Source organism: Patella vulgata, chromosome 2 (genome assembly GCF_932274485.2).
Source record: "Patella vulgata chromosome 2, xgPatVulg1.2, whole genome shotgun sequence".
NCBI lineage: Eukaryota > Metazoa > Mollusca > Gastropoda > Patellidae > Patella > Patella vulgata.
Genome location: NC_065880.2, coordinates 53599153 through 53609389, shown reverse-complemented (window position 1 = coordinate 53609389; position 10237 = coordinate 53599153). Strand labels below are relative to the sequence as shown.

At 35.3% G+C, this 10237-nt stretch overlaps 1 long non-coding RNA gene across 1 annotated transcript; it reads right to left on the bottom strand.

Moving 5' to 3' along the window:
• Nucleotides 1–662: 662 nt before the first annotated feature.
• On the bottom strand, nucleotides 663–3261 carry LOC126812371 (uncharacterized). Its single transcript, XR_007675898.1, has 2 exons — nucleotides 2913–3261; nucleotides 663–1641 (listed from the first exon to the last, which is right to left on the bottom strand). It is a non-coding gene; the product is annotated as an uncharacterized LOC126812371 (long non-coding RNA).
• Between the last annotated feature and the right edge of the window lie 6976 nt (nucleotides 3262–10237).

Sequence of the window (10237 nt, the reverse complement as noted above, 5' to 3'; positions counted from 1 at the left end):
TTACAGATACGGATACGGATGTAGTATGAACGGACCTTTAGATAACTGAACCCAATCTCGTTTGTAACGACATACTAACAGGAAACACGAACGGGGTAGCATGAATGTTTTCTTTTCTGTCGTCTGAATATAGAATACGTTGCTTGGCAACGAACATCAGTTAAGTCGTCCGACAGTCCTTTTATAGATAATGGGAGCATTTAGAGGACACTAATACAGCTCAAGAGTAACATCTCATGAAATAATTATCAGAAATAATCAAAATTGGTTAGATTCTAGTTCTTCCTAGTGCTAATATTTATCATACAAAATATGTGCCAGCAATCAGATGATACAGCTGTTCGTTTAGCTAGAGCATACACAAGAATTTTCAAATTGGTCAAGGGCCAAACTCTTAGTAATTATCAGAAATGGTTGAAACACCGTATGTCCAACGGACGATGACTTTAGCCTCTAGAGGTACACACGATTTATCAAATTCATGATCACAAATACAATGTGTATAAATTTCAAGTCAATCTGATAATAAGCAATTGTGGACGATGAATGGACAGACCGACGGGGTGACGACATAACTATGTTAAAAATACTGCCGTTTACAACGACTGGGGGGGGGATTATTGAGTGTAATAGTACACTGCTATAGAATGTCCATGAATAAGGAAAATTATAATAACATTTATTGTAAACAATTAACAATACATTATAACATAAAACAACGAAATAAACAGAATATAATTAAGATATGCTTGTAAAAATTAGGTTTTAATGAGATAGGTTTTATATACTGATATAATGATTAAAAATTAAAAATATAAATACTTTAATTAAGTAGGTTTAAGATTTAGATTAAGCTTACTTCTGAAAATATTTAAATAATTCTGTATTTCATACTATTATGGCGAAATTATCACTCTTTTTCATCTTCCGCAGTATTGGAAATTTTGTGTTCTTGATGTAAAAGGGGTTCAATTGGGCTATCTTCTGGAAATTCTAATTTATAAAGGAGTTCCGTTAGTTTAAGTTTGCCTAATGCACGCTGTTTGGGTGGGAGTCGCCTTAGCGTGGATGTTACAATGCATCCAAAATGAGCCTCTTCGTCTAAGGCATTTTGTCTTTCATTTGAGACCACACTCATTATTCTTAAATCGTCCTCTTTCTGAATGGCTCTTCTTTTTCTCGAATTGGGGAGCTGTCGAAGGGTATCATCAAGGTTGATCAAACCGTTCTGGTGAACCCTAGTAAAATCACTAACATCACTTTGTATGTCACTGTTATAATGAGAAAGTTTTGGCGGTCTCTGATCTGTTCCCACAACACTTTCACTATTAACATCATCTACCGAATCATCAAGGGCCGATTCGAAGGCCACATACGGGGGCGTCGAACCTTCGTCCAAAACATGAGGAGAACCCGAATCTTCTTCCTTCATAAATATTAATTGATTGTTGTCATCGTAGTACGCGGGCTGTAATCTGTTACGGTGCACGATATAAGGACTGAGAAATTCGTCGACGTTATAATAGAGTTTCCATGTTGATACGATCGTTTCTTCTGGTACACCCGGTCGGCGTAACATTTCTTTCTTCTTCTTGACATATCTATCTCTTATGACGCGCCATCTATACTGACAATCATCTCCTGTAAATATAAAAACACTTTGTTGAACATAATAATCAATATTCTCATGGCTAGCGTTACGGGATAATCTACAATTTTACTAATTATAACACATTGTCTTCATTTGTTCCAAGTAGGGTGACGCATTCCTACGAAGACCCACAAAGATTGCTCCCGGGGTGCCAAAATCATTATTTAATTCAAACCCGTTTATACTAAAAAAAAAAAAAAAAAAAAAAAGTCGATGTAGCATTGTTAATGGTTTAACGCGTGTGCTTTAGATCACAAGGTCCGTCATTGAGTCAAGTTACGTGGTTTCGATAATAATGCCTAACAATCTCCGGTTTACCTCCACTGCTGATGAGTCATACGCGGAAGCGAATTATTGAAAGAAAATCATACCATATAGTTTAGCAGCAGATGGACAAACCTGGAAATATTGCCCACCTGATGTTTGTTGATTGATTATATATAATATATCTTCAATATGTGTAGATTCAGAATCCAGATGATGCCACAAGCTGCCACCCTTAGGGAAATGTAAATATTCAAGATGGCCGCCATGAGGCATTTTCTGGTTATTTAGTTTGGTAAAATTCGTGACATTTTCTGTCGTTCCTGAGCCACCAACCCACTGCTAAATACTATGCTAGTTTTGAAATGACCTCGATTATGTTTTTCTAAAGCCATGGGTTAAGATTTGGTCTAGGCATACACATACATAGCCGCTACCTCAGCAAAAGTTGCAGCGACAAATGTTTACAAATGTATTTTTTTTTTTTTACTATTTTCCGATGGATCTATTTTAAGGTTTAACCCAGCTGTTATTGTAATGGTTAAAATCAATATAAAGTCAGTTATGATAGAAAGAAATCTTTCAAAAATTTGAACAAGTCAATGTCACTTAATAAAGGCTATATATTGTTCGCCTTGCACTGTGTAGGTCGATCGACATTTTGTTTTCTGCTTTAGCCGACTCTAAATACATTAAATTAATAAAATCAACAAATATGTGCATTGTAATAAATTCCTACTCAATAGTACACAAATGTTTTGATAAAAATTTTATATCGAAAAGAAAGCTACCAATGTGTTCACCGTCTACGGCAAGTTTCTTTCTGCAAGTCATGGTCGCCCTACTTAATCGTAAATATAAACGAGTCTTGGCGATCGCGACTAACCTGACCTTTCTGTTGGCGGCGAGCCAAGCTTAATACTGAACGACATGGAGATAGCCGAACGTGTACAAACTGAACGTTAAAATGTATTGTGCTTCCACAGTATTTACATACCTAAATATCCCAGTTCTTGTCCGACGGATTTCCAAATTTCATCCTTCATTTTCTTATTTTTATAGTCCTTGTGTTTTGAGTCGTACACCATAGGATGATCGCGGACTAAAGCGACTAAACGCTCATCAAATTTGATATCGGTATTCTCCATTTTGCGTCTTGGTAGTTACAATCGACAGTCGTCTGATATCCACTACGGCAGACGTGTAACAAGCCGGAACGTGATTGGTTGAACGCAGCGCACAGGCTGCGTGACTGTACATGTTACTAAATTTATCTCATTGCGTGCAGAAGTAACGGGGCGACTACAAAGCATACGTGTTGTTATCAACATGAACGACCTGTTTGGATCAATAGCTGTAATGTTGTTCAGTCTAATCGTTTATAGACTGACATTTTATTCTATTTTAAAAATACCCTGCCAATATTCGATTTTTGAAAACTTAATTTGTTAACACCAATTAGCGAGTGTTACCAAGTTTTCATAAAAGGTCTAATTTGGGTTTACCAGATGTAACCGGAAGACGGGGTCGTCTTTTCGATCTCAATGGAATGAAGCTCGATACGAGAAGATTTAGGCCATTTCTTGTTTCAGTAGCCGTTTTCTAAAGCAAAGCGAATGGGTTTAAATTACTGGGCAATTAATTCAAAGATAGGCCTTACGAACAATTATAAATAATCTAATTAGAAAGCGAACACAACAACCGGAACTATTCCAACCCATTTCAATGCAAACCAAGAAAACGATGAACGCCCTACTTTTCTGCACCAACCGGGATAATGAAGACGGACAAACGCCATACAGTGTACTATGAGGGGAATTTTGCCCGGACATCAATGGAATTCCAACTTTCAATGATTCTGTTGCGTGCTCACCACAATGTACACGGGACCTTTTTGTTTTTGTTTTTTGGTTTTTTTTGGTACCGTCCGAACGAACAGACCATGTTCCCCCGTCATCCGCCATTGACAAGGGAAAAGTCGCTGAAAAATAAACTATGAACTGCACAAATACGTAAACCAATAATTCATTGATAACTATTGCTATTAAAACAATATTCTTTTATATTCAATAGATGTTCGGCATATATAATTATCTTTTTATATTCAATACATCTGTTCGGCATGTATAATAATGGCCGAAATTAATAACATACTAACACACAAATAGTATTGATTTATATCATGCTGTGTCGTCATGTATTTGTCAACGGAAAGTTTTAACTTTCATAAAAAAAAAAAATATATATATTATCCTATTCTCGAACTGGCCGTGTTCTGCCCATCTTCCATGAAAAAATAAAGTCTGGAAAATGAAGTGTCGACGAGATATTTAATTCTAATAATAATAATAATAGATTCGTGATTATTACTTTTGGTGAAAAGGACTTCTTTGTAACATTTAGAATGTGCCCATTACAAAGAAGGCATGACTGATTCATTTAATCAATTGTTTTTTTGTTGTTGTTTTTTTTGACAATAAATAAATCATTCGCCCGAGAGATGAACGTCCACTGGACACAAACTAAGTAATTTCGGGATAAATATGGTACAATTATTGTATTTTAACTCAATGACAGATCACTCCACCTTCTAATTTGAGAACACCCGTTGTTAATAACATATTTTAGAGTTTGTCTTCATGTAACAACCCAAATTTCCAGAATCTGTCACAAACGACCTACTTTATCTTTAGGAAATTATATTTTAGAACTCTCTGCCCGAAGGTTTGATGTTCATTTCCTACTTGTTATGGAAAAGTGTGATTGTTTAATGTCAGACCGCGGGCTATTTTATTAACCACGTAAAACAAAAGACAAAGGGAATACTGTCTACGATATACTTGTTACGGACCTACACTAAATAATATCAAGTTTAACCAGTGGGTCTGGTTAAAACTTGTCTACCATATTCATATTTTAACCTTCAACTTTTAAGGTTGGCTTTCGGCTATAATATCTTTTATTCAGTCATTCGATATCCCCTTTCACGGATGCTCTTTTCTAGATCAACTGTATGTAAAAAGGTAGTGGGCCTATTACTCTCGCGAAGAAAATATCTGAAAATTAATATTCGACAATTCATATGAAAGATAACCATGAACTCAATATTATTAAAAATCGAAACAGCGATCTTTGGGGGTATTGTATTTTAATTAGCGCGGGCATTTTTTTAAAAGTAATTACAGGTGTCGTAAACCGGGGTGGGTATGTGGACTCTTTCTAGAACACCAAATAAAACACTTCACGTTTGAAGATTGAAGAGTTTCCATAGCGAAAATAATTTTTTGTACTTTTTGCATTATTCAACGACTGGGAAACCATGGGGTACATTTGTATGTCTCCTTATTCATTGAAAACTTAAAACGCGTATATCGCAGGCATCTCCCGGTAATAATGACACTTCCGAGTTGCTGAAAACAAGAAGACAGATCCTAAACCCACACGCAATTAATTGCGTTGAATATATATATCAGCAATGTGTCACTGTGTTGTACATCGACAGTCTGCGCCCAACGATATATGCCCATTAACAAGTGTTATTAGTAGGTTCAAGATAACCATCAAAACGTATAGAGACCATTAATGATTATAACTAAACCATATGAATATAACCATGTCCATAATAATTATAAGTTATATAACGAAAGTAAAGATAAAATTGTCTACTTTTGATCTAACAATATAGTAAACGCCTGTAATAACACAGGAATATTTATTATTGAGATTCATTCTACTAGTGAATCCCAAGCCTTATATCTAGTATATATTTTATTACATAAGATCAATGGAAAATACAACCCCTTTCATCATTTCACGTATCAGCAGTATACTCTAATACTTTCAAAGAGACTGAATATAAAATGAATTTGTATTTCGGGGACATTCCTGGATTTTTACATAAAAGCGAATGCTTTAGAAATACACCTTACTCCATTTACATGTATGTATTAAAGGAGTATGTTGTCTCCGAATCCTTTTCATTGGCAAAACATAAAAGACTTTATGAGTATTACAACATTTGCCCAGGGAAAGATACATTATGGAAGATTAGATAAAGAGCTGGCAGTTTGCACTATAATGGTTATAACTAGATGATGTAAAGGGAATATGCTAAAAAATTCAGTATTAAAGGAGTATGTTGTCTTAGAATCCTTTTCATTGGCAAAACATAAAAGACTTTATGAGTATTACAACATTTGCCCTGGAAAGATACATTATGGAAGATTAGATAAAGAGCTGGCAGTTTGCACTATAATAACTAGATGATGTAAAGGGAATATGCTAAAAATTTCAGTCAAATTGCTTCACTCTAAGCCGAGAAAACCCTATTTTAAAATCACTGTAGCAAAGTCTCGATTATCCAGTTTTGCGTTTAACAACGGACGTTGAACAGCAGATCGGATTCAGTCCAATCGAACAGATAAGATGGAATCGAGAGTTGATTATGGTCTTTTCATGTTAATAAATGTCTAATTAATAGTTTATATAACATTTCAGGCCCAAAGGAAGACCTGCAATAGGCAGATTTACCTCTTGCATAATGTATGTTTAAGTTTATAAATCTTGAGAAATAGTGTACAGACGTTAAAACAAAGGGATGGTGCAAGTTTACCAGTACGAAATAGAGTCAGCAGGAACATGATCGACATTGCACGTGAAACACTTGCGAATGTAAAAATTGCTGTGTAGTATATAATAGAGCTCTTTGAAATTGTGCAGTATAGAATATAGTTATTTCAAATCCGAATTTTGATTACACGTATAATTAAAAAACAAATCTAACTAACTAAACAAATGACAGAGTGCACAATATGCACTAAAATTGAAATGTTTTTAAAAAAGACGATAATAACTTGTTACTTGTGACAAACATCCGCAAGTCATGTACTAGCCGACCTTGGTATATTATTTCTCTGTTTGAAAGGACTCACAGATTTATTATCTTCTACACTTTTCTCTTTACAAATTGAAACCGCTGGGCTAAGTCAAGTTGAGTACAGTAGTGGTATATTTACGTGACAGATTGTCCAATTTTTTCTCCTAATTAACACTTGAATGGGGTTAAACAGCACTTGTTAGAAGATGAATAGATTAAATTGACCGTAAGATGATAGCCACAGTCCTGTAATAATTACATTCTATACTCTGGACTATCTTATACCTAAAAGCACTGTAAAAAAATGTTTTTAAGTCCTCCATTTTATTATACATTATTATCAAATAATATATATTAAATATTAAAGTTTTAGAAGCACTGCGTTTCGCAAATGAACCCATATCACGGCCTTGTCCTATACCCCTGGGGAGAGTTACATCCTATCTGGTTTGCTCGACAGACTCCTCCATTTTTAAGATTAACCCTTTCTGCCCCCCCCCCCCTTCCCGCTCCCAACCCAAATTTTCCTACCCACACACACAGAGTCCCGAATATCTTCTCTTAAGCCCGCTTCTTTCATCTTTGTAAATTTATTTACCAATTAGGTATGGTCACTGTTTATTGACACAGGAGGTTAGCAATAATTGCGTGTATCTATATGTTCGCATAAGATTACAGCCGATGACTTGCGAAAACATCGAAGCGATCGAAAAATCAAAATAATACGGTCATCTGTTCAACAATTTTTCCTAACTATAATGCCAATCCTAAAACATCATCAATGCTATTCCTAGGACATTAGTGGCTTCCTCCATGTTCAAAATGGCGGTTTTAGAATTGGTAGGCCTACATGACATACTAGAAATGATTTCACTGATGGTAGTGTATATAAAAACATATAATTAGATCGCTTGTATTTTAATTTTCAACATCCCCCTTTATGTAAATATACGAAACTTCTTGAAACCAATTACTTTATATTGAATTATATAATGATACATAATCCCGCAGCAAACATTACTATAATGAGCCCACCGTATAAAAGTTTAACAAATACTACTTGTTTTCAATTGTTCATGGGACGGGCAGAGTTTGCTAATATTTACCTAATTTGATAGCCCCGCCAGCAAAGTATTATTTAAATCTCCATCAATAATAATGTCCTCTTGTAAATCATGCAAAAATATGGCGTGATTATATAAGCTTGGTAAGTCTCTATGTCTATGTACGATGTCTTTAACGTAACTGATCGTCGGGGAGCCTTGTTGGGTGTATTCGTCAGTAGCAAAAACCGGAAGTAGGCCCAGTCTCTATTCCATTCTCTTGTAATGGTTATACTAAGCCGGGGCCCATTGAGACAAGTTACTTGACATTTATTGATGGAATTATGCAAAAGGAAAATATTAGACGGAAGAAAATTGGATCTTTCTTTTAGCATTAACCACTAGCTGTGTTGCCACTTACATAACTAAAAAATCTCGTGTGTACCCTACATGTAATATTAAATTAATATTTCTAAAGTCATAAGATACTACTTTCAGTTTTAATGTAATTTTCCAAATACGATACGGGTTTTCCCATTTTACCGTATCTGAATCCCTGACATATTGAGGTTATTATGAATAATTCAAGTGTTTTGAGAAAGTCGTACGATATAAAATAAACCAATCCATGATACGGACACTTTTAAGTATGACGTTAAAAGGTTTCTAGATGGATGATAAGATATGAGTTATTACAGCCATAAAATATCATTCAAAATGCACTATATACAAGTTTTAGTATTTGGCCTGCAGCATTGAGCACTATCACTATTGAAGTGAGTTTCCTGTCAATTTTTTATTCGTTTTTAAAAAACCCCATAAACTTATTATGTCGAGGTTATTATTATTAAATCTGTTATATTCTTTAAACCAGAACTGACAGTAGGACAAAAAACGCATTTGCGCAAGTAGAATACCCAATTGTTAAACAATTGCTCCTTGGTAAAAATGAAACCCAAACAACTAAAATATTTTTTTGCTACAGGGTAATGGTTTGCATAATGGTCATGTTGTAAACGAACAAGTGAATAGTGATAGGCCTACCCGGACCTTTGACTATTCTTTTAAAACCATTGATACGAAATGTATCCTTGTTTTAGCCTACAGCGTTCACCAATACTTAGTGAAACTTAAATATATTATATCTGTCAAAAAAGAATTATATACCTGATATGTTTTGGGAAATCATTTTTTTAAATTACGTGGCTAAGTGGGTAAGGCGCTGGCTCGCTAGCCTGGAGGTCGGGTGTTCGATCCCTGCATTGGCCGAGAAAGTTCATCTCGATTTTCCGGCGTGGTTTCCCCTTGTCAGTGATTCAGAACGGAGGGCCTGACAAGGACAGCTGCCTAGTCGTTCGGATGGGACGAAAAACCGAGGTCCCGTGTACACATTGGCGTGCACGTAAAAGGTCCCTTGGCAGTTGGAATTCGATATAAGAGTAGGCCGTAGCGCCGCTGCCCGGGCAAAATTTCCCCCATAGCACACTGTATGGCGTATGCCCGTCTTCAATTAGCCCAGGTTAGGTGCAGAAGAGTAGGACGTTAAACCCCATTTCATTTTTAAATTTTCATCTTAAAAAAGAGAAAATATAAATGAAATTTAACACTTATTGGTGGTTTGAACTACTCAATGCGACATGGGTGGCACTGAAAGATAATAAAGGAAACCACACAAATACCCTCTTCAGTACGAACAAATGCTTCATCCTTTACCATTTCTACTTTTTACAGATTAAGAAATCAAAGTCTCTCTGTAACGATTTTTAATAGTTATTGTCCTTAACCAAAGCAGATGTTTAAAGCTTTAAATAAATCAAAGTCTTCTTTAAATTACTGTGTAATATCAGTTACTCTCTCCTGCCATGGCGGCGATATGTACTGATTATAGCATTAACCATCTGCTTTGTAAAACTGAACAGAGATTAAATACATTTTTCTTAGTTTAATTCCACTTAATCTCAATAAATATATCAATATAATCCCAATAAAACTAATCTTAGATTCCTTTGCACAACAGTTAGGCCTTCAATCAGACGTCTTCGGGCCTAGACTAATAATCTTTGTTTCCGGAAGAAATGTCATTCTGTGCATCTTAGTGTAATATGTATTTTTCCAGGTAGATACTGGATCTACAAACCCGTCCTGTGTTCTAGTTTCTATATATTTAAATAAATGACCCAGGGCCCAGTTCAGCCATGTCACTATTTAGTTTTTCGAGATACAAACAGTTAGACAAAAAGAAAAATCCCATGGACAAAATAAAATTGAGCAATAATAAGTGTACCCCATGGAGAAAAGAAATTCTACTTGAAAAGTGGTACTAGGTGTTTGGAAAAGGTTAAGCATACCTTGTCACGCGTTCAACACCCGCCAGTAATTATATTAGATTTCAAGTGAAGCTAA